Below are 26149 nucleotides of genomic sequence, written 5' to 3' on the forward strand. Positions count from 1 at the left end.
GATTATTTATAAGAAAGCAAGTCCTTGTAAGTCCTTAGGTGCTTGTAAGGTAGAAAGAATAGCAAGCTATGAGCAGGCATTTGTGTAATGTGCTGGAATTCAGCAGAAGCCAAAATATCAGCTCAGTGTGTGCTGAGCTAAATGAGCTCCAGCAGGGAAGAACACACACACAATGCAGCAAAACAGAACTGGGTAATTTCCCCCCAAACCTGAGACTCCCACTCTTATTTCTGTGAAACATGATGTTCTTCATCATGTATTTAGTTTTGAAAATGAAACTAAGAAGAATAGAAGATTTAATTCCTTTTTGGCCTAAAACAACAAAAAAAAAAATCTACCATTTAATATAATCTCCAAGATTTTAAAACAGCTAGAGATACAAATGAGGAAATAAAGATTTGAGACATGGCATCTAGAATGATTCATTTCACAACATTTTGAAGATACATAAGCACAACAACAAGTGTGTTTCACTTAGTAATTGAAAAGTCCTGCAGTAGGAAAACCATTCAGTGAAATGGATGTGAAATTATCAAGTATTAAAAATGGTTGTTCATTGAATTTTTTTAAAATGAATGCCCTAAGCAGTAAGAAAAATCCCTCTTTCATTTAGTCAAATCAATTTAGTAATACAGATTTAGTGTTCTCTAGCCATAAATCAGTTGTAACTACCTCTACAGTTATGATTTTTCCTGCAATTCAGGCAATATGAAAAATAATAATTAATAGGAAATATTCAGGCTAAACAAGGAGAACTAAAAGCTGATGAATCAAGTGAAGTGTGATAAGGAAGCATGCAGCAGAATTGTACACACAAAAAAAGCAACAGCAACTGGCAGATATTCTAAGTTTAATATTAAAATAGCCTAATTTCTGACCAAGTTCAACAGGATTAATTGATATTCAGCATCTCTAAGAAGGAGCCTGTTAGTTCTAATTGCCACTGTCGTCATCACCTATTATTGCATTCTGTAGAAAAGCAGGACATGGAATTAAATAGCACTGTACAAACTAGGAAATTCATAATGCCAGGAAAAAACATATGGAAAAGGCTATTGATTGCAAAATAGAGCCTGGGGATAGGAGAATAAAACCCTTCACTACACTGAATATTAATGTCTACAGGCAACAGCTAAAAAAAAACAACGAAAAACCCCTGTATCTGCAATTTTTTAACATCTGTACCAAATTCACATATGAAAAGAGTACCCATAAAATAAATGAAGAACAATCTCTTCTGAAACAAACAACTCATCATGAACTCCCAGACAGGCAAAAGAGAGAGGAAAATACAAAAGAATTTGCAGTCTCCTTGAGTCTTAGCTGACAAACATGATGACATCCTCACTCTAAGGAATTAGGACATATTTGTAGAGCTTACTGCAAGCTGCAGCATATAAATATCTTTCAATTTAATCTGCTGCAGACAAAAATATTTATATATTTTTTTAAACATCTTAAATTGGATTATGAAAGGATTTCAGAAATACCTGTATTTTTCCCTGACTTTGGTCATAAAAGCCCTGGAAAGTAGACAGATACATTAAAAAAAATCCTTTAAGCTATCAAAAAACCCTGTTATCTTTCAAATGTTTAGGGTTTTTTTCTTTAAAATAAAGACATTGATCAAACTCTTCTGCTTAGCTGCTGATCAGAAGCCAGATGCATAGCAGAGCTGATTGGGAGTTGTTGCTGATTATTTTTAGAAACAAATGTTTCAGCACTTTGGACAATGCCTACTTTCAATTTATTAGAAATTATTCAAAAACTCATGCAGAAAATGGCTCTGCCTGACTAGCAGGGCTGCTTATTAGCCAGAAATGCAAGGAGGGGAGAGAGAGAATTGTGTTACTTTTGGCTCAGAATAAAGAGTTGTGGATGTGGAGCAGGAATGATTTCAGTGAAGATCTTTAAGTTCATTTAGGTTTTATATGAAGCACAAATGGCTTTGTGGGAGGGAGGGAAAGAGAGAAAATGATGATGTGATGCAGGGAGCTGGTGCCACAACAAAGGATCACTAGTGGTAGGGAAGAAAGATGCCCAACAGACAGACAAGACTATAAGGTACACAAAAAATAAATTTTAAAAAACCCAACAAACCCCCCCAAAAACAAACAAACAAAACAAAACCCCCCAAAAAACCCCAAACCCCTCAAGCCCCCCAGAAGAAAAAACCCAACCAAGAAAACAAAAACAATGAAAAGGAGTTTGCTTGCAACCATGTTCTTCCATCACTTGCAAAAAACCCAATTATATGAACTTTTCAAATTGGTGGCTTAAGGAATGACCAACCACAGTGCAAGAAGAACTCTCACTTTCCCTGCTTAGCTTTGCAGAAACCCATCTGAAAAAATGATGGTTTTATTTTTTATGTCAATCACTCACAACTTCACTGCACCCCCAGATCCCACCCCAGCCTGGAATCAGGAATAGCAGGAAAGGCCTTGGCTCTGTGTGAGCACCACTCACTCAGCAGTGACAAAAACATCTCTACATCATCACCCCATGTTCAGCCTGAATCCAAAACACAGCCCTTCAAGTCAGCTTTTCTCTAATGTACAAATGTTGGGGGAAAACCTCTTTTTTTTTAATGTTTGCTGAAGCAGTCAATTAACCTGCAGTGTTCTCCATTTCATGACAGACAGAATGAGCTCATTTCTGGGAGCTGCAGTCAGTACACACTGAAAAGCAAACTGTCTGTGGGGAGTTCATGATACTTGAAAATGTAAAAAGGCAAAAGCTGAACTTTACCCAGTTGATAATAATTTTACTTTAAAGCTAGTGCTTGAAAAATCAAAGTGTTATATTAAAAAAAAAAAAAAAAAAAAAAAAAAAAAAAGAAGAAAAAAGCCACCACCAACCTCAAACAGTCAAATATTTAAACTTGGATCAGAACAAAACTCATGCCACTAGTATTTGTGTTTGAATCAGTACAGAAATGGATCTGTTTATGTGCATTGTAATATGTGTAACCTAGAAACTCCACTGCAACTACTATTTTCTTATGTGTAACAATAATGTTTTGTTTGATGATGATCTCTGTAGATTGGAGACTAAATAAAAGTAAGAAAAAGACCCCCACTTCCATAAACAGATTTCATCCAAAAGAGATTTAGCTGTAAAGAACTTCTTGGGCAATTTCGAACAGTCCTGAATCTGACCTGTCAGTTTTTACACAGCTTATGTGACTGAATATCTACTGCACACATACAAATCCACATCTGCTTGATTAAATTCTGCTGTCAGTCTCCTGAAGTAAAGCCACAGCCAAATGGCCCAAACTCATACAAACAATCTCCAGCAGGAGGTTGAAAATCTGGCTCTGTACCTTCTCTGTAATTCAAATTATAGAATTTAAGCTCTCGAACAGAAAGACATTCAGAGAATTTATAATATAATTGCAATTGCTACTTAGAGATAAGCAGTGAATGTTCCCTTAATACTGTACCTCTGGAAAGTCAGACACTTAATAGAATGTCACTCTTTACCCTTCTCCTGCATCTGTATCTTAAACAGCCTGAAAAAAACACAGACAATTTTTTCAGCTCCTTGCTCATTGTAGGTAGAGGTGTAAAGATGAAATTTGGAGTTTAGCTTTGATAGTATTTTTGTTCTCCCTTCTTAGGCCTTGGAAACTTTTCCCTGGGCATTACTAAGCTGGCTATGATGTCAAACAGCACAATGTATATACTATGTACTCTGAAGAGAAATAAAAAGGAACACTTAAGCTTTATTCATCATTTACAATGTGCCACAGCACTTCAGTGAAGATAAGATATCCAGTATTCTTGCAGAAGGCCTTAAAAATAGAAAAACAGCCTTGTGATTGTGAAAGCTAGGAATAAAGTTAATTACAATAGTACATCAGAAGCTGAACTAACAAGCATAAGCATGATAAGCCACATACAGTCCTGTGATCTTCCAAATTTATAAATAGCTCCAACATTTTTCAGAAATAGAAGGCAGATCTCAATGCTGAAGGTGCCAATCTCTTCAGTTTTATCTGGACCCATCTATCTACTTTAGGTTAATAACAACACACAAGGATCAGCATGCTTCAAAGTACACTTAATATCCATGAATTCACAGAATGAATAAACTAGTTCCACGTGTAGAAAACTTATTTGGGAAATCCTATCAGCTTTGCAGGAAATTGCTCTGCAAGCAGCAGAGACAAGAAAGCATCATTTTATTTGGATTTCTGTCCTTGAATACCCTAAACTTGTGCAGCCACCAGCACATACCAGAGTTAGCCAAGACACATGGATGCAGTTCTCTCAAACAGTGTAAAAAAGAAGTACTCTGCTAATTTAAGGGATTTTTTTCCTCCACCAGCTAAACTTTCACATAAGAGACAATTGGCTTCCTCTTGGGGGGCACCTGCTCTCAGTAATGCTTTGTCACAAGAATCATAACTGTGTCTAATTGCAATGATATTGAGCAATCCAGTAGATGCTTCCAGATGAAAGAATATTGAAATTATTTCTTGCATGCAGTAAAATCTCTGTTAATAACAATGGCTGAAAAGAGTGTAAATCTCTCAATTTCTCCATAAAGCGAAATTCCCTCACAAAATAAAATACCTCACCATAAAAATGTTACATATAAATAAAATCTTATAAAATAAAGGTTTTGTAAAATCAGGCCTTATTACTTCAGTTAAGCTAACAACTAACTTGAGAAGTTCCTGGAAGAACCTACCAACTTTCATAAAAATGGAATCTCATAATGGTAGGAGTCTACTTATTCTCATGAGAAAGAATTCTAAAACTGTATCAGTTAACAGCACCTGTAACAACTATCCTAAATTGTTAAGAGAAAAATGCAAACATATCTAAAACAAGACACTAACAAACCTCTAGCAAACTAGGCAATCAAACAGGGTAACAGCAGTTATCAACCTATTAGAACCAGACATAATACTTTTAAAAAACCAGATAAATTTAAAGCTAGAGATAACAAAGAGACTTTTTTTCTTCTACTTAAAGAGATATGTATCTCATCTAACTCGAAATATAACAACATAAAAATTTATCTAGTTACTCACATAACTTTTCAACCAAGACATTTTAATAAGACATCCTTTTAATCCCTGCCTGTTTAATTAGACAAATAAGCCATTTGGTAGTTTATTATACCAACAGTGCACAATTCATTTTTGTAACACAGCAACAATAAAAAACACAAATTAAATAGTCAAATCCCATAGCCTCCAGTGAAACAATATTTGGAATATAATTACATGCAATTCACATTTGCAAAGGATGTAGACTCAGTTCCAAATTTAGCAAATTGTGGCCAGGAAATAAGTATCTGGAACTTCACCACAGTGTTCATTTGAACTTTTTCAGTCTTGAAATTTTACTATTTGCCAAATCTCATTTCAGCTTATAAGAGTGTTAATGTTCCTCTGTAAAGAATTAAGTGCTCCATGAAGAGATGCTTTTAGAATCTTGCTGGTCTAACTTATACTGTAACTTATTTTAATTACTCAAAACTTTATTCTCACTGGGTAAGGTTTCCACAGATTTTAAACATCCATGTGAAATTATGTCAGTTTTTCATGCTTTAAATATACAAAGGTAGCTGAAAAGAAACCTGAGAGGAGATTATTTACTTGGAAACAAGGTATTCCCTGTCTGTGAACTGACTCTTTCTTCTTTTAGCAATACAAAGTGCCAGCTTCTCCAGATATTCACTCTCTGCCTTTATATATACATTAAAAACACCAAGAGATCAAGTATGGATAGCTTTTGTCTAATTTACTGAAATCCTTTCTAGCTTTGCAGGAGAGATCATACAAAATATGATTTACTCAGAAATATGACTCTGAATGAACTTGGGCTGGAGCATAATTCAGTTGTGCAATGCTAAAACTCCTTGCAGCATCTAGAACAGATGGACATATTTATTTTGAGCAATCCTGATTTTGAAGTTTTAATACATTAGAAATTAAAGAGTTTCTAACCATCCTGTTTAAAATAGTAATACCTCAAGAGAGACAGAGATCATGCTTTCATCATGCAGCCACTGTCTCTATTTTTGTCTGCAGACACCATGCTGATATGAACATCATATCATTAACAGTAAACCAATTAAATACAAATTCTCATGGACTTCATGCTAAACAGCTGTAAAAGAAGTGTATAAATATTGTCAAAGTATACTGCATCAAATACTTAAAGTGTATCCTTCTACTGCTCTATATTAGTAATTTCCATGGATTAAGATTCTTAAATTAAGATATATTTCTGCAGAATGGCAGGATGTTTCTCTGAGTTTAACCATTTCATATTTTTAAATTAAATTATATCCTGATGGTTAGATTGTCCAGTGAGAACATTCTTTTAAAGGATACATTTCATTTTTCATACATTTGATACATTACATTTCATTTTTCAGGTCTAGAAATACTTATCTCAGAAAAATAGGTTTGCTGTGAAAAAGAAGTCTTCAAGACAAACAAAAATTTCCTGAAATTCCATGAGAAACTACCTTGGACAGTACTGACTAAGAGAGAAAATACACTGGCCTGAAAATCTCTGTGAAGTTTGCACTTTAGAGACATGGATTCAGTGGTAAAAACCAGATTTGAACAGTTTGTGCAAGAGAGAATTAATCTCATTTCTCACTGTGTAATATGACTTAGAAATATTTTACTCCTAATATATAGCAAAAGTATTTTGTTTTCATGAGAACTGAGTAAATTAGTTTAGTTCACACTGACAAAATAAGTGATGAAAGCTGTAAAAAAAGAGGTAAAGAGCACTAACTGGAATGTTTATGTTTTCTACATCTCCATGGTTGCACTCAGAGCATGTACCTCATGCCATAACAATATTGTTGCTATTATGTAATATAATTGTCTGATAATAGACAGTTATTAAATAACCAATCCAACTAGAAATTAAATCTCAAAATGACAGACCATTGCCTGTAATTACAACACAGTTCTGCTTCCACCCACGTTAGGCAGAGCTGCCCAAGGATCCTAATGCAGCAGTTAGTCTTTATTAATTATATCTTAATGAGGACTCCTAGGAAAAATTCAATATTGAAATTCAGACTATAATCAAATGGTACATCATCTTAAATCAGCCTAAAATGAACAGTGACCACCAAATGATGAATTCAAGAGTAAGCTGCCTGCAGTGGCAGGTAATGTGTCCCAGTTACTTGCAAAAACCAAATGCCACTACTCTATAATAAGCCAACTTCTATAAAAATACTATCCCAGCAACAACCAAGATGGCACTTAAATAAAATGGAATAACATTTGTGTCTTATCACTCTGACTACAAGTTATAGTAACTGCATCAAAAAATTAGAAGTGATAACCACCTCCTCACTACAGGGAAGTTTTGGGACATGGCCTACATCCCAAAGAAGGCAGCTTGTTGTGCTTTGGGTGATGCTGTCACCAGCCCTGCTGGAAAAAGCAGCTGCCTGATGCAGATGTGCAAAAACAAACTAAAACCTGGAAATTCCTTTGCAAAAGAGGAGCACCCAGGAAGCTCTGATAGGAAGATACTTGGTTTTATTTACAAGCCAGAACCCCACCTTGCTCAAGTAGACACTGAGTTTAGTAGGAACTGAAGGGCTCCCACAGCTCAAGACAGCAACACAACAGCACCAGTGACTTGAAGGTTTAGCCATCAAAACCAGGGCATCAGGGGACACACAGAGAAGTAAGTTCTGTGAGGTTGGTAAAAGGAATATCCAAGAAAGATCTATTTTTACAAAAACAATACCTTAAAGGAGACTTACACCATTAAAAAAAATTATGCAAGGTGGAATAATAGATAATAGAATTTCCTCCTTTTTCTTCAGGTCTGCAGGTTCCTTGGTCTACTCTAATTTTCCCCTTTTTTTTGGGCCTTGAAAACCAAAACCAAATGGAAGTATACAGTAGAATCAGACAGTTCAAATGCACAAAAAAGATACACTGGATAAATTTGGTTTAGATTAGATACATAAGAGTTAATAGTATGTACAGAGCTAATAAGATTACCTGAAATCAAGGTTGGAGAAGGTAAACCACATAAGCCATGCAATGTTATGACTTCTGAGAAACAAGTTTAAAATGTTTTTTCAGTTAAATTAGGCACAAAAGGCAAGATTAAGCAAGGCTGGAGTCTGACTTGTCTTATGCAGGCACTGCTTATCTCTATTTGACTACTATCCCTAGCAAGAGAATGGAATTGGCTGGAGCCACTGCCCCAAATAAAATAATCACTTTTAAAGATTAAAGAAGCCATTAACATGGATTGACTTTGTCCCAGCAGAACAGAGCAATGCAATCTGCTCAGTGCTGGTGATCTGGCAAGGACAAATCAAAGTAGTCTGACACCCAAGTAGAAAGACAGAGACTCACAGATGCTGAGTGCAGTGTCCAAACTCACAAGGACTTCTGAAGTAACAATGGTTCCAAAGGGAAAATTCTATATTCAACACATGGATACAGCTGCTTCTCCACGATCAAAATGGTACTTAAACAATTCTCAGCAAGAATCCCAAAGGTTTTACTAATACCATACTTAATCCTCAAAAGCTTAAATAAAATCCAGGATGAAGGAGGGTGGAGCTTGGAAAAAAATTGTGTATCAGCTGTAGAGAGAAGTGATGAGCTCAGCAATAGTTCAAGAGCCTTAAGACAGTTTAGAACATCAAGTCCCACTTCTGAAAGGAAGAGACAAAGAATCTGTGTTCAAGCAGAGACAGACATGGAATCTGTGTTCAAGCAGAGACTTCTGCAGTCAGAGCCAAAACCAAAACAAAACAATCACCTCCAAAACAACACAGGAACTGGAGAAATTCATGCTTGAAAGCAGGAAAGAAAGATTTGTGAATTCTAACTTTGCCTTTTCACTCATCCACACACAGTCCAGTCTGTTTACATGTATTTGGTATGAAGGTTTGCTTGAAAGTAAGCATTTTTCAGAAGGTATTTTATTTGTTTTTGTTTAAATTAATCCTGAATTAATTCGAAACTGTCTTTTTTTGCAGATGCACAAGTGCTCAGGCCTGTCTGAGTGCAGTATATGGGAACCCTCTGCCCAGGAGCTTGACCTGACACATCCATACAAGGTACTGAGATGATGTAAAAACTGAGATAACACAGAAGTGGGAGGCTGGGAAAACCAGGAGAAATGAAAGCAATAAAGAAGGCAAGACATGAGACAGAATTATCATCATGAGGAGGAGGGAGAAGGGCAATGCTTCTGTAGCAAACTATGTGTCATTTCTCCCTATTGCTGTTCAAAGTTCTTTGCAGTGAATATCAAACCCAAGGTTAAGCTTCAAAATTAGAAACAAATTCATTAAATGAAGATACCAGGGCAGATACAATGTCCAAGCTGCAGTGGATGGACTGTCAGGAGTTCTGCTGGTGACTCCTTCACAATCACAATGAACAGTGTTGGAAAACTTAATCTAGTAGTGGAGAATTAATCTCCAGGAGGTATTTTAGAGGGTATTTAGCAACTCAAAATTAAAAATACAGTTCACATGTACTTAGACAGTAATTATTTTCAGCTCTATTCAATTTGCTGCAAGTCCCCCCAAGCACTTCTGTGGACCTCATGTGGCAGAGGAGGCAAAAGCAGCAGGGAGGAACTTCTCAAATCAGCACTGCTGCCAAGGAAGTAACAGACTTCCAGGGAAAAGAGAGTTCTGTGTGAACAGTTTGGTTTAAGCAATGTGGCTTAAGACACTGAGAACCTCTACAGCAAAATCAGGAACAAAATCTGACTCACCATGATAGGTTCTGCTTGCAGAAGTCTCCCTTCTCTCCTGCATGCCCTAACTCATTTTGGTGAAGCAAATGAGGCAGGCATCCACACCAGCAAACCCACCTTCTCCCTGGAGAACAGGACAGAGAAGTCAGCAAGGAAAAGGCAGCTCAGAGCAGGTAAATATCAGCTATTCAGAAAACACTGTTCTGTTCACTGCCCTGACCAAGGGGGTCACTCTGGGGATCTGCTGTTCAACCCTCACAATGGGTTGCACCACGTTATTACAGCATGAACTGCTAAGAAATACAAAAGCAAAGAAATAAGCCCCAAACAGCTTCTGCAGTGACACATCAACTGCATCATCCGTTTAATGATATGGATGGTTTTAGGAACTCATGCAGCATCCAAGCTTTAGGTTCATTTAATGAGTAACAATGCATCATCCAACAGCTCTGTGCAGCCACAGGCAACAGGCATGCTAGTAGCCTGTTAATAATTTTAGTTGGTTTCTTTGGTTGGCTACACTTAATTGTTGTCAGCAAGAAAATAAATTAGAATTTTTGTTTTCTTCATCACATCCCTATGCTCAGCATTCCAAACTACCTGGCTGATGCTGGTTTGAGGGGTGGAGGGGGTTTTTGTAGGTACTTACAGGAATGAGGTAGGTAGGCTCCTTTTTCTGTTTCTAATATGTTTGCCTATTTGGGAAGGCAGGAGGCAACTGTCCAGCTGATTTACTTCTGATTTTGAGCCTCTGCAGTATCATGTGCCTGTGAGGATGGAGAGAAGAGAAAAAAGTTTTGGGATTTTATTCCAAAAGTGACACTAATTTACTGTTTTGCATCCATTTGTCATACACAGTACACACTCTGACCCTGGAATACTTTCCTGTAGCACTGTGGAAAAAATAATTCTGTGCTATCTACATCAGATGGCACCTTCTTAGGAATCCAGCCCCCTTCCCATTTGGATTAGATAAACAGAGGAAACACACATCAAAATCCAGCTCAGAGGGCTGGTTTTCTACCAGTGTGACAAGTTCTGTTTGTGGCAGAACTGAGTAAAATATTCCAGTAGATCCAATATATTTAATCCCTTTCTACTTATGAAAAATTCACTTGCAGATTGAAAACAACTAATTTTTTTCAAAAAAGTAGTATGATTTGAAAAGAACAATAACACTGTAGACTGATGTAAGAGAATCCTCTGTATTAATTAAATTAACCATGAAGCACAGACCTGAGTAGTTTAATGAGCTTTATCTCAAGTGTTTTGCATCCTGACTGGATATGTGAGCACATTGTAGTTTACATAGCTTAAATCTGCTTTACCTGCTAAGACAGCAAAAACCACCTGCACCTACTCTTCTTTCACAGCCTGTTTAGCAGTACTGTGACCAAATATCATTTTGTCTTTGACACTGACTGAATATTGTTTCTCTGTCAGTCTATGCATCATTAACTAAAGTCTTAAAGTTTTTGGGGATTTCATTCTTACAATTTTAAAATATTAAGAATATGAATTGTGAATTCACACAATTCTTTCAAGTTATATCCCTCCTAGTTATACTTTCTCCTTTATTAAAAAGAAAAAGCAAATTATGTATTTATGTAAGAAAATCCACATATTTGTTAACTGTATTTCCTTTTTTTTTAAATAAAGACAAACCAACAACCTTTCCCTTTTCTTTAACCATTTCCACTCTTGTAGCTGTATTTTTTCCAAGTATAAGCTGTTGCATGAATTTATTTCAACATAACACACCTTTGTTGGACATTTTCAAAACCCTTAGACACTACCTGCTCCACAGACTGAATAGAGCTCACTCACCAGAAAAAATTAAATAATCTCCATATTCATACACAGAGTATTTCCAAGTGTTGGTGGTGGTCACAAAACCAACATATTGAGGATTAAAAAATGAAGATACAACTCCATGCTGTTGGGAAGTTACATGCACATTTTAACAAATTTCTACAGAATTTCATGTGCAAAATTTTACTGACATTTTTGACTAAAGAGAATTTCAATTCTCAGCATTACAGGAATTAATCCAAAAAGCAAAATTGAGACATTTTAAAGAGATTGTCCAGATGCTTTCTTCACTCTTGCCAAAGTCTTTCTTTCAAATCTCTAGACTAAAACATTACCCAAACTCCACCTCACCTCACTTTAAAGTGAGAGAAAGAATATTGGTGTCATCCTAACTGGGTTTAATTCACATGACAGCCCAAACAATGGACATGGAGATACAAAACATGTCTTTCAATGGAGAGGCTAGAACAAAAACCACAGCTTCTTACAAGTGTGAACTACAGATTTAAATGGGATTGTAATTGCCAATACAAGCAATGAATTTGACCTCAGTATGAACACTGAATTCTACATTCAACTATTTGATGATTCATCTACAATGGAAGAAAAACAAATGGCACTGGAGTCAAACTGAACAACAACAAGAAAATTTTTCTGGAAAGAGCATGAGACATTTACAGTAAGTTCCTATTAATACTTTCACAATTCAACCTGGGTCTTGTTTATGGCATAACCAAAATGTGACAACCTCTGATGACTCATGAAGGTTTTGGTGAGGGAAGCAGTATCACCAAGATATTGAGAAACTTTCTGCACATCCCTTCAGCTCCCAGAGCACGTGTCACTTTGAGCCTCAGTCTGCTTATGTGTCAGCATCTGTAGCACAGCATGAAGTCACAGAAAACACAGCAAATGTCTGACTGGTCAGAAGCTAGAGACACCTTTTTATAAGGGAAAAACTCTCTTTTTAATCAAGAGCTTGCACACTATACATAGTTCTTTATCACAAAAAGCCAAGGCACTTTTTCAGGCCCGTGCTAGAAAGGTATCAAATCTCAACTCTCAAGTTTATCAATCATCTACATTCATCTTTTGAAACAAAATAGTTACAATCTGAATTGAACCAACAATGAGTATTATCCTCAATCTCCACCTATAGCAATTTCCCAGCAAATGTCATCTGCACTGGCTCAAAGATGATGTTAAACCCAGAAGGCCTGAGCAGGTGGATTCCTCTTCCTTCTCTGCACCCTGGTTTGGGTCACCTGGTGATTGTCTGAGTGGTCTGCAGACATGACTGAGAAATAAATACAAGACTATAAAGCTTGTTTTTGCCTCCCCAACACTGTGAACACCCACACTTTATTGAACATATTCATCTTTTAAAAACACTATTAAATAGTAGCTTTTTTTCCCCCCTAGCCACTGAAAGCTCAGAATTCTCAGTTAAATGAGAATGTTTGTCCTTCATTCATTCATTCCTAGGTGGCAGAAGATGAATGACTTTTGACATGTACATTCCTAATTTCTGATGATTTCTAGTTAACTTATCTGCCCTAAATTTCTGAGAAAAGGCTATTTCTGAATGTTATACACATGCAACCCTCCCAACAGTCACTGAAAGCCACCAGCAGAGCAATTTACAGGCATACACACACTTCAGTGGTGGGCTGCAGTAGGAAAACCTATTGCTAGAGAGCTGCATAAACTTTAGCAATTCAGTGGAGTGCACTGCTGCTAACAGAGCTACCCCTTCTGAAAGAATACAAAAGCAAACAATGAAGTTACTCTTACACTCTGCATCAACCACAGTTTCCTGACTTCACAGGAAAACACAGCCATAGCTTCACCCTTCAAGACATTTTTACACTTCATCAACTTCACAGGGATAGTCTCACCTTTACAAATAATAAATACCATTTCACCTTTAAAATAATCATATTTTATTAACTGCAAAACACACATCTGGATACCAAATCTGACAAGATCCCAACCCAAAACTAGAGCACAGAGTACATATGGATTCCTAAAGACTCACAGCATAAAGTGCAATCTCCTATTGATTTTAGCTTCACCTCATAAGACTCATTTTCCTTCCTATTTCACCTAATAAAGCCATTTCCCAGTTGCCATTCTCCTGATAATACTAAAAAAAGGACTGACTTAGAGAATAATGAGAGCTTCCTGTAAAAACTGGGAACCTGCTACTGCTTTATATAATCACAGAACCATTGTTTCTCCTCAATCAGCTTCTTGGAACTGAGGATTGAGGGAGAAGAAGGGGAGACAGTGGCTTGGCTCCCCACCATGGTACAGCTGAGCCATGGAAGGGCAGGGGCTGTCCCCAAAAACCCACTCAGGAGATCCATCTGTGCCCATCTGGGATGAGACATGGGCAGGAGGAAGAATGGTGCATCAAAAACACCAAAACATGCACAAATCTGTGCTTTCCTCAGTGGTTGCTTCTGCACTGTGAAATGCCAGCAGAGCCAGCCTGACCTCTGTGCAAGAGAAGGCAATTAAGGAAAAAGAAAAATGACTAAGGGAAATTCTCCCTATGATTTAATGAGGGGGGGGTGTATGAGAGAGAATATATTTTGAACCACAGGCAGTAACTCTTCTATCACTCAAAATAGGTACCTATAGCCCAGATGTCAGTTAAGGTTTTCCAAAAAAAACAATTACTCAAAATCTCTTTTTAGAAGAAAACCGAAAAGAATTAAACCATCTTTCTTGTTTTTCAGAGCTGCTCTAAGTGGAAAACATGATGATTATATGATGAGCTGTCACTTGGCTACAACCCACTCAGATCTATTACTGCTTGCTCCAGCTACTTTAACATTCAGGCATGTCAGTTACCTTTTATTCTCATGGCATTATCATTATCAGGAATTATCAAATGCCCCTTACAACACAGGCCAATCCTTGCCCTCAGAATCCAAGCTGATTTGACCTCTTTGTGTTTCACTGGAATTTAGGACTGCATTGTGAGAGAGAGTAGGAACCCTGTCTCAATATAATTTGAATTTCTGCACCACACACATTTTTCTCTGCCCTTCCTCTTGCTCTCTAGAAAACTGAGGTTACAGAGCACAGAACACCATTTGCATGTCTAAAGCAGTAGCACTTTACATAAAATGCTAAAATGTAGGCAGTTTTCTGATTTCAGTGACTAAGAGCTCAAGATTTCCTTCTTATGAACCTGCAGCATCAAATTCAGGTGTAACTCAGTTCATCAAGACTGGTTCAGATAAATATTTTTTAAAATCAAGAAGCTTCCCCACTACCAATGTTACCTGGTACTTTTGTGCCAGAGACATTTTCTTTCAAGACCTGTTTCTTCTGGAGCAGTGAAAGACTTCACTGTCTTACCTGAAAGAACAAATGAGAAACATGCAAACAAGTTCAAAGAGCATAAAGGAACAATTCTTATTTATCTCAAGTTATATATAACTTGTTTGAATGCTGCATGCTGCTACCTCTCTTACTGGAGGGTTTCAATTCCAGCTGGCCTTCCTGGGCTCAGGTGTGTCAGATTTTATTAATAATAGAAGCAGGACCACTCTCTGCTCCACCTTACACCATCTAACAAAAGAACAGGTGCACAAAATACTATTCCATGTTACTGTAGCCTTGTGCTGCCTTTTCTGAAGCAGAATGTCCAGCCCTGCTGTTAACAGACACAAGTTACCAGTGCAGAACTCTGACTTGTGATCTTCATCAAGCTCCAAGACACACAGCCTAGATCTTTTATTATTGCACCAGTTTTTCTCAGCAGGAGAAAGAATTGATTCAGGCACAAGCCACACTACCTGCTGAAGTTAACATGCCCCAATTGCATCACCCCTAATCTTTATACCCTTGATCAGATCAACTGCTATTGATCTAAAACCACTATCCACCCCCCAGAACACAGGTGGGCAAATGAATGCAATAATACAAACATACTCACAGTTCTGTTTCTGAAAAAAACCCTTCCTGCACCTTAACAGGGATGTCCAGCCTAGTACCTGGCATGCCACAGACAATGAGACTAAAGACACAAGCTATGGACAATAATTGGTTCTGTGTTGCTCCCCTGCCCTTTTTACTGATGGTCACATACAACATGCTGGTGAGTGCAAAAAAGGCTCCAAAACAGGTAAGAAAAAGATGTAATCATGTCCCCTCTCCCCCATAATGTGACTGTCAGATGTGACATCAATTTTAATGACTTTCTTGCCTAGAAATGTACCTGGCCACCCACGCTGGTAGACAGGGTGATGAGGTGGGAATGGAGAATGAATGAGTCAGAAATCCCAGCTGTTTACCACAGTGTCTCACCACTCCCAGCACCAAGAGCAGTGGGTGGTGTTTGAGCTGTCCTCGACCCTGCCAAATCCCTCTTCCACTACTTCCCACCATTGGAAATGCTGATGTGTTTCCAAGTCCCACCATGAATGCATTACCAATTTCATGAGGAAGATCTATCTGCTTCAGATGGTTTATAAGAAAAATAGGCAATTCTCATGCTCAGGAGAATCACGTTATAGTATGAGTGCACGGGATTGTACATTCCTTTGACCTGTTTATCATTCACTACTCACCTAAAACCCTTATCAATCCTCAGAGATATCTGATCTGTTTCCCTATATATATTCAATTAGATCATTTAAAGAAACTGCACTAGATCAGAAACAAGACAGGTATCTAAAATCAATCTCAGCAAATGTCCTTCCATTTTCCATCTTTTTTTTACTTAAAGCACACAGCACAATGGCAAGCACATTAAACACAACACAAAACTGTTTATGAGCACTTTATTTTTTGCATAGGAATCTTAATCCCCTTTCCTTTTTAAAAAATGTTTCCAAATTCTCACACACTAATGTGCTAATGCTCCATGCCTCATACAAAGCCAGTCCTGTCAGGACTATGTTTGAAGAGAGAAGGATCAGAACAGTGGGTGCATAAAGCCACCATTGCCACCACTCCTGAAGCCTTGCAGGACTAGCACTCACCTGAAATGCCATGTCCTTTTACTGCCCTTTCAGCAATAAAAAGGAGAACCTCTCAGAAGTGCAAGTTTGCCTTGGCAGCTGGAGTCACACATCTTATGGTGAATAGTTCTCTTAAATGGTTGTCAAAGCAGAGACTGAATTTGCTAATTATTTGGAGAAAAGTACACCATCTTTCTACAAGGATTCTCTTTTGTGAGTTCTAGATCTGTGCTGTTCTTCCAAGACCCTGAAAAGATGCCAGGCTGCACATCAAGGGTTCAGGCTCCCCAGTCTGACTGCACCTGTCTGGTCAGACAGGTGTGAGAGAACAAACCACCTTTCAGTGCATTAGTCCTGCTCTCTAAACCAAACACTAATGAAAGAAAAGGATTTTCCTATAAAACTGCATCAACTGGTAAGAGATAAAAGGCACACAGAACATAAATAAGTACAGACACCTGTCAAAGACCAATGTGATCTAAGGCAGCTTAGAAAACTGCTGGCAGGCTCACAAGAATAATCACATTGAAACCAAGGCTAGTTTGGATGGATGCATGTGTTAGGAGTGAGCATTTCTCACAGCTCTATTTCTCAAGAAGCATGGAGAAGAAACTAAAATTCTCAATTCCAACAACATATACAAACCTGTTCAAAAAATCCTAATTCTCAATTCCAACAACACATAAAAACCTCTCAAAAAAAAAAATCCTAATTCAGCTGTCAGAAATGTCTTTTATGTCCAGCACCATCTTCAGTGCAATCCTGCCTTTCTGCCTGCCTGATGTATTCAGAGGTTGTTGCTGGAGTCACTTCCTCTTGTCTGTCCTATTTAACTAATGCAATTCAAGAGAATAAAATAAACTATTTCTGCAATAGCAGGAAGGCACATAGTGAACTGTGGAATACCAAATCTACCAATTCACTTTATTCAGTGGATACAAATTTTACCCATAATACTTCTCTGTAACTGACTGACACTAAAACAGAACAAATAATTCAGTAATCACACCTGCACCCAGAACAGTCTGTCTTGTTCAGAACTGAGGTCATCCAGAGAGGGGAATTTGCAGTGCAGCTGCTGTACTTTACATAAACACAGAGCTTCCATGGAAATTTGAATGCCAGCTTCTCACCCATCCTCCTTTTTCTTTTTCTTTTTTTTTTTAATATAATTTTCCTATATCCTTTGGAAAATTTTGTAGGTGGATGTGGGTTTTTTCCTAATATGAGAATGAAATACATAAAAAAATATTTTCTCTTGTAAACAACAGAACTGTCTGATTATTTTAGTATGATATTAACAGAAAGTCCTCAACGATTTTTATAGCATAAAAACCAAAATTTTAAACTGCCTAACTCTACTTTTTCAAAAGCAGGCAAGACAGAGTTTTAAAAGAGAGATGCCCAACATTTTAGATTAACTGCTCCAAGCTGATGTTTTATGCTTACATGGTTATAGAGTTTCATTGCAAAATGACCCAGGATGCACTCACTTCTTCATAATGTGAAGAAAAATTTACTACAAAAATTATCCTCCTCCTCCACATTTTTATTATGTTAAATAGAATAATTACTATTATATCTCATGTGTTAAATCAATATTATTTTCACAACACCCTTAATGGTTCCCTTTTACTAAGGGCATTCCCCTGTACACATCTTCTCAGTCCCTGTGAAAACCACATTCTAAACATTTCTCAAACCATGCTGGGAAAGTATGAAATTCAGGTGTGATATTTTACACTGATAGATCCCATTTAACAGAGATGGTAAAGAGTTCTGCAACACAAACAGCAAGATAAGTTCACTACAATATCTATGTGTTTGGGTGTCATTAACATACATCAAAACACATTTAAACTCTCATTTTGCAAATAGTTCAGTAAATGCCTTATTTACCCATGTTCCTGCAATAAGTTGTAAAGGAAGTTGTTTCAATATTGGTCATTCTGGGTGCTCTAACTGAGCCCAAGCCCCCACTGCAGCAAGATGGGAGCCCTGCTTCAATAAGCATTCTTAGCAGGACCCATTCAAATTCTCATATATATTAGCACAATAAGCAGGAAGTTCAACAACAAAGGAAATAAAGTATATTTGCATATTTCAATGCATTAAAATAATGCAGGACTTCCATTCTTCTCTATTCAAGTTCCTGTGTATGTGTAAAGGAAGATGAACAAGCAAAATTTTCCATTTCAGCTAGGGATTGTGTTAGAAACAGCATCAAAGGATGAAAATGTGTCTCTGACAGTCCAGCTGAATGTCATCTAGTCAACTATTATAAAAGGTACTTACTGAAATGAGTGACCAATCACCATTCCTTCAACAACAAAGAATCTTCTCTGAAGCTAACAAAATTACAGCATGGTTGTTTTGCACTTTTACTGAGTGTTCTTGCATTACATCAGCGTTTGCATCAAAGCTGGTAGTGCAAAGAGGAAAGCAAAGCCCATTTTATGAAATGATGTAATCAAGCCTAGCATCCCTCTGCAGTTTTTTTGTTCCTATGGTCACAGTGACATCAGCCTACTCTGCCTGTTGAGTAGTGGAGAGCAGTGACAGTTTTTCACCTCTGCTCACACATTTCTCTCTTCTTTTCCTCCTTCTTGCACATCCTGACACATTAAGAGCCACTTGCATTAAATGGGACACAAAAAAAACCACTTGCCTCAAATCCCTCTCCTCACTCTTTTCATCTTTTTCCAGCTGTGGAGGACAAGTCAAAACTTGGCTGGAGAAAGTGGAAAGAGGAGAAAGAGAAATCTCAGGCACATCTAAGCACTGAAAAGGGGCCATGAATTAACAGTGGATCCCACACTGTTCCAGTCATAGCCCTGTGTTAGGAGCAGCAGATATTTGCCACACTCTGAGCTGGCCTGCAAAGATTCTGAAGCTGCCCCTCTGCCCCATGGCCTGTAAAATGAGAATAATTATACCAATCTTAAAAACAACTCAACATCAGCTGAACAGAAGTCAATTTACTTGGTTACATTGCCATTCCAGCCCTGGAATTCCCCATCTAATTAATTCTCCCATCTGAGACACATCTAGGCCAGAATACATTAAAGAAAATATATTTACACATGGAAAGTACTGCAGAGCTTAGTGACAAATGTGAACTGTTACTAAAGACTACCAGCAAACACACAGTACATTTTGTAAATTTTCCTACCAAGAATTTTCTTGGATCTGCCCTGCTGTATAGAACACAAATATGTATTGGGAGAACATCAAAACTCATCCAAAAAGATGAAAAAATATCCACCATCAAACCAACCAACCTATTAACCAAACAATCCTCCAATCTCCACTTCTTCTTTCATGTTTTAAACTACTAAGAGAAAATAATAAAGATTATTTTTTTTTTTCATTGAATTAGGTCTTTTGCAAGATTGAAGGAAGTCAACATTATGGAGCATCTAATGCAAACTACAAGAAATGTAACCTTGCCATAGACTGAAAAAAATAAATGCCATGTTAGAGAGTTGTGTACATAAGATTATCACAGATTTCTTATGTTATCCCCTTCATATATTCTGCAGCTGAAGTCAGAGAAATTATTTCCATGATTTTCTGTAGATGAACTGCCTACTTCAATCCTAGCACTGATTATTTGCCAACTGTCCTACCCATTAATAAAAAGGAGCACAATCCCCCCACATCTGCTATAATTTTTGAGCAGCTAACCAAGTAACATGCAAAGAAATTAGCAAATATTTGAATAAGTGGAAATCAAATACCTTAGAATAAAGGCATTATAAGTATATACAGATAGGAATATACATACTTTTATCTTTAGATAATCTAGATCTCTTAACTAACATCACTACTATGATTTTTTTCCCCATTTAGGAGAAGCTGTCAATTTAAAATAGAGAACTAACCCTATGGCAAGCCATGTAGTTACAGCCTAAAGGATTTATTTAATATTTTTCTTACTAGCAGCTGACAGATATCTGACAACACAGAAATGTAACATTTCATTTAGTTTCTCCACAGAGGCCCAAATGTTTTAGCAGGAGAAAGAGAAAGACATTCTATATTTTTATGGCAGGGGATGGGAAATTTGTTTATATCAAATGGGTCTTGCTTTAATAATTTCTATTAGAAAATAAGAGGCATTAATGTAAAAAAAATATCCTAAGTAGTACAGCATTCTTGGTTCAGTGCTTCATTGTCTCTTTTCTCTTTGTATTTTTAAATTATTGTATGTGTTAAGGTGCCATGTGTGGCAGAAATTTCCTAGAGGACATTCCATATTATCCATCCAAAATGTGTGTAATTATGGGAAGCAGCTATTTACAGAAGCATTTTTAAAGCACCTGAGACTATACACATGGAGTCTGTCAAATAACCAAAACCAACATTTCAAAATACACTCACTTGCTGTAGTGTTAGGCAAAGTAAAGAGCTCTGAAGTGCTGCACAAAAACTGCAGTGCAGAACAAAATCCTGGGTAGAACTGTAGATCAAAGTGATTCAAACACAATGGCAAGATGTAGGTAACATGTAATTTCAGGAAGCTCAACTTTTCAACATAACAGCTTGGCCAATAGTAGAAATACACCAGAAATAAACTGAGTATGATGGTTACTATTACCTTTAAAGGTAAGTTTTTAAGTTATTTTTGCAGGTGTTTGTTAGATTGTATTTTGTCTGAAATTCATATTGTGAGCAAGACAGTTGGAGAATGATGAGTTATGGGCTGTTTAGAAAGAACAGAAAGTACAATATAAAACCATTACTGCCTCATAATATAGATATTACCATAGTCTATAGGGGAAAAAAGTATCTTTACCCTGACTACAAGTGACTGAACACTGCTTAAGGACAAATAATTTCCAAGGTTGACCTAGCAAAGTTTTATCAACACTATCTTTCATTGAAAGAAAAAGAATCCTTTCGTTAGTTAAGACTAAAACTTTATGTTGTCATCTGACTGATGAAGAACCATACATACAGCAACTTAAATATAATTTGTAAATCTCAGCAAAATATGCCATTCTTCCAGAAAAAAATCAAAATGTTCCATACTAATACTGGCAGAGCATCTTTACATGTGAACAAAATAGAAATGTGTCCATTGTGCACACAGGCCAACGTTCAGTAGAAAGATTGTCATCCTGCAGAAGTAAAAACCTCTTCAAGTCATGAACAGAAATGTGCCTGACTAAACCTCCAACTGAGCAACTCTGTCACTGGGCAGCACAGGAGAAAACCAGCCCAATTTCAGCAGCCAGAAAACACAATGGGGTTACAGCTGGAAGGGAATTGAGGAATAGGCTGGAGACAAAACCCTGCAACTGACCATAAACAGAGTTTCAAGTACTACAGTTACAGCATTATTATACTAAGTTGAAAAAACAGAAGGCATTGGTCTTTTAAAACAACTTCCACGTAACAAAACTGCAGCAGTGCCTGGCAAAATGAACCCTGATCTTCAACAAGGTACATCTGTGATGTAAGTTAATTGGAATATTTCCTGCTGAGACACAAACTGAAACAGAAAAACTCAGCAGAATAGGAGAGTGGGATACCTACAGAAGATGAGAAAACAAAATCTCTTTGTTGTCTTTCAATCTCTTTTCAGTCACTCATCTACCAAAGATGTCAAAGAGATAATATGCCAAGGCAGCAACACAGTGGAAAGGAATCCCACATGCTAACCTCCTGCTCTGTAACTCTGCCTTCCATGGGGGGCATCATTAGGATTGAATTACAGTTTAAACCTTAAATGGAACAGAAAAGCTTTTAATGCACTGTGGAAAACAATAAACTAATTAACACTCAAGCAGATGTGAGGACACAGTGCAGATCATCATTGCAATAACATTTACAAAAGTCATAAATAGCTTCAGCAAAGAGCCAGCTGAGATATTGAACAGGATAGGCAGATCTTCCTGATGCCTGGTGCTGCTCAGGGCAGACCAAGTATTTCAGAATTAAAAAAACCTAGAATGTGGATTCTAAACTGTCCTTCTCAAGAATCTGTGGAGGTTCTTCCAGATAAAAGTTTTCTAGATTAACAGGCATATTTTTTCATCTCTAAACCATAGCTCTGCAATTATTCATGTAACAGGGTAAAGACTGGCTTGGTCCATCTGCTGCCTACTGCAGTGTGATCCCTTCCCCATCCCCTTTATCTCTACTTAGTTCTCCAGAAGCTGATGCACTGGAAATTGAATATGGGAAGAAAGCTTTAATTATGTCTTATATTGCCATTTATGATTTTCCTGTCAGAAAACAAACTGAGTATTTAGGTCAGATGGGACATCAAATTCCCAGTCTCAGGCAAAGCTGGATTTCTCTGCTGTGTGCAAGTCTCTCCTCCTGACATCCTGCACATGGTACATCTGAGCTGAACACACATCCACACATCCAGGACTTTTCTGCATCTCCAGAGGAATTGTGACTCCTACTGCATGTGCCATGGCTTGATTAGAGGCACTGCAGGAATTCCCAGACAATCCCCCAAAGACTTTACAAAGCACCCAAGACAAGAACCAGCCTCAGGTGAGTTCCAGACACAGAAACCCACAGGAGCCCAGAGAATAATCCCTGGAGCAGGACAGAATGCCCCTCTCTGGTAAAGGCTGAGCTCCCAAAGAGCTGACATGGCTCCAGAAGGGAAAAATTAACATTAATTTCAAAATCTTCGTAACACGAATGGAAAAATTCACTGTATTACAATGCTAATTTATTGGTTTTAATTTCTCTATAATTTAGAAGCTTTTGTGTGTGCTTACTAAGAGAAGAAAATAAAATCACTTTTTCTCTATAGCTTCACCCTCAAAATTAAATAATGCAAGGTTGTCAATATTCTCCAGATTCTTTGGAAATTCTCACTCTAGCTAAATGTTATTTTATTGCTGAAGCAGATATTGACCAATATTCCAAGACAGAGTGAACTCCATATTCATCCCCATCTCTTTTATCAAAACATTTCCCACCCACAGGAAGGCAATTCTTGCAGAAGGGGGAAAAAACCTTACTATCTTTCATAAGGGATTTTTTTGTCTGTAAATTGTCAGCTTAAGGGTGTACATATGTGTACCACAGGCTTTTATGAATACTGCCAATGCCACAGTAAAAACAAAATTCTGGTTCTGTAACTGCATGCTCCATCTGAGAAATCAAGAATAAATCATAATTTCAATTCTATGACCTGCTTATAGGGACAAAACACTGAAGAGATGTCTGGGGAGAAACTGAACTTATCTTCCCCAAAATATTTTAATGTATCCAGAGGGCCAGGAAAAAAAAAAAAACTTTTAAATTTTAACTTGAAACAAGATTTTTTGCTGAAGTTTTGTAAACTCTTAGGGACTTCCACCAGAGCAGCTGCAGGGTTTTTACACCTCCCACACCACATGCACCCTCATGGTTTTAGCTACATTTCCTGCCTCTGTTTGCTTTTCTAACAAAGGTTTGCAAATTATTTCCAAACAAAATAGCAGAGAACTGCCTGGGAGCTCAATTAAGACACTTGTCCCTGAATGAATGAAGACAGCAAAGAGTAGTAATGTGGAAATTTGTACTTGGAGAGGGGCTGTGAGCACTCCCATCCAAAAATGCTGCAGTGCTGCCTGGCTTGGGCAGGTCATGTAGAGCAGATTGATGGAAAGTGCAGATAGATGTGCAATTCAGCTGGCTGATTGTAAGAAATAAGATTTCCTATGAAAGAGTCCTGCAGGAGTGAGGTTTTCAGCAATGAGCACTGCTGAACCCTGGAACTAGTGTAAAAAAACAGATTATTAGCATAATGTAGATTCTCTCTCTATAAAGTAACACATTCTTTACATTTTTATATTATTTTCTCAGAATTTCAGTCTAGATTTCTTAAAATCAGTTTAAAACAATATTTAGTTATTGCAACATATTTTAGAACTAATACAGTATCATAAGAAGAAAAGGTCAAAAGATTTTTAGGAACTCTTTAAGAAGTCAAAGAGCACTTGATGCTGTTCCATTAATCAGAAAACCATCAATATCTACTATATGCTGCTCACAGTTAATTGGAATTTCTCCCTATTATTCCATCCATGCAGAGTGCCAATGGACAGATGGCACCAGGGTACAAAATAATGGACACAGATCAGCTGCATGATGGGGGAACTTGTGTATTTTTCCAGTGTATCCAGGTTTATGTCAAGAACAAGCTCTTAGAAAAAACAAGTATATTTACAAATGTGTATAACATGCACTTTCATAAATTAATTTTTTTCTTACACAGAAGGGGAAGGAATTTTTCTTCTTGGGTTTTCTTCAACTGCAGCCATAATTTACCACATTGAAAAAAGGAAGGTGAAACATGCCAGTGGAGAAACATTCACATAATGCTGTGCAAAAATGAAGAAGAAAAGAGGCCACACACCTGAAGGCTCCACATTGCCCTGCAAGAGGCTTCCAGTGGCCACATGTGATTTACATTTTATGCTTGTGATTTACAACATGAACAAACCCATGCCAGAAGACATTTCCTCTGAAAATACCATCCACAAATTTCCTCACCCATCCAATTAGGCACATGGAATGATGTGCACACCGAAAAACATTTTGTCTTAATTACTCCATTCAGTGCAATGACCACAGGAACACAAAGCCAAGCAAAGCCAGTGGCAGGAGCAGGAGCAGCAGTTTCTGGAGTGCTGCATCCAAAGTTATTTGCTTCCAGTACCTGAGAAACAGCTTAGCTCATCAATCAAAAGCACATTCTCAGACACCCACAGCAAAACCACCCCCACACACTGTAGGCAAAACGTGTATGTGCACCAAGAGGAAAAAAGTAATGATTTCTGACAGATGAGCAAGCTTTTTGGAAAAATAAGTCTGTTACCATTTAATTATTGAATTTGTACAGCATCTTTAACTACCCAGTTACACAGAGTGCTGTAGTACACTGGATTGAAAATTCAGTGAATTCTGTCTCCAACTCCCAGCCTAAGGCACTGCATTACAAAATTATTCTTGTTTGAATAATAAAATTAATTTTTAAATTAACTTGATGACATACCAAAATAGAATTTATTTTTATGGAAGGTTTTGAAACCCACAGAAAAGGGGATAGTAAAGGACTCAGTCATAAATTTATAGCTGTTTATTTGAAATATTTGTTTCCTACTGCTACAAATGCATTTTACAACTATTATTGTACAGCATCCTTTCAGAAAGCTACAGTATATTAGGCCTTGCATTCTGTAGCTGCTTTGATTTACAGATTTTTTCTCTTGGATATCTGTTGAATTCAATTCTCACTTTGCCTTAACTATCACATTTCATTCTCCAATACATGGAATCTCCTATACCAGAGCTGATTGCATTTCAGAAAGGCATCTCATCAAACTCAACAGCTCTTTCTACAGAAAAAAAAAACCACCAACACAATAGAAAACCTTTTGTTCTCAGTATTTGAAATTCTTTTGGATTGTATAATCTGGCCTGTTGAAAAAGATAAACTATCCAAACTGAGTCTTAATGTATCCACTCAGAACATGGAACATCTATGAAACATGCACCATTAATTTTGTCCTAAACAATTTTCTACATAATCTATTTATTCTTTTATGTAGAACACAACCCAAACTGGATATTTCATCTGCCATCTAATAGCTGTAGATCATT

At 37.2% G+C, this 26149-nt stretch overlaps 1 protein-coding gene across 5 annotated transcripts in view; it reads right to left on the bottom strand.

The window, feature by feature from the left end:
• OTUD7A (OTU deubiquitinase 7A) overlaps positions 1–26149 on the bottom strand; it is a 78840-nt gene that overhangs the window by 37972 nt on the left and 14719 nt on the right. For 3 of the 5 annotated variants that reach the window (XM_079318121.1, XM_079318125.1, XM_079318120.1), the window contains exons 2-4: positions 14846–14921; positions 10387–10504; positions 9756–9861 (exon numbers count right to left, since the gene is read on the bottom strand). The gene's annotated coding sequence lies outside the window, so the exon portion shown is untranslated. Of the gene's footprint in view, positions 1–9755; positions 9862–10382; positions 10505–14845; positions 14922–26149 lie in introns of all 5 variants that reach the window. The other 2 variants (XM_079318124.1, XM_079318119.1) reach the window with 1 other exon arrangement.

This window comes from Erithacus rubecula (assembly GCF_903797595.1).
Source record: "Erithacus rubecula genome assembly, chromosome: 14".
NCBI lineage: Eukaryota > Metazoa > Chordata > Aves > Passeriformes > Muscicapidae > Erithacus > Erithacus rubecula.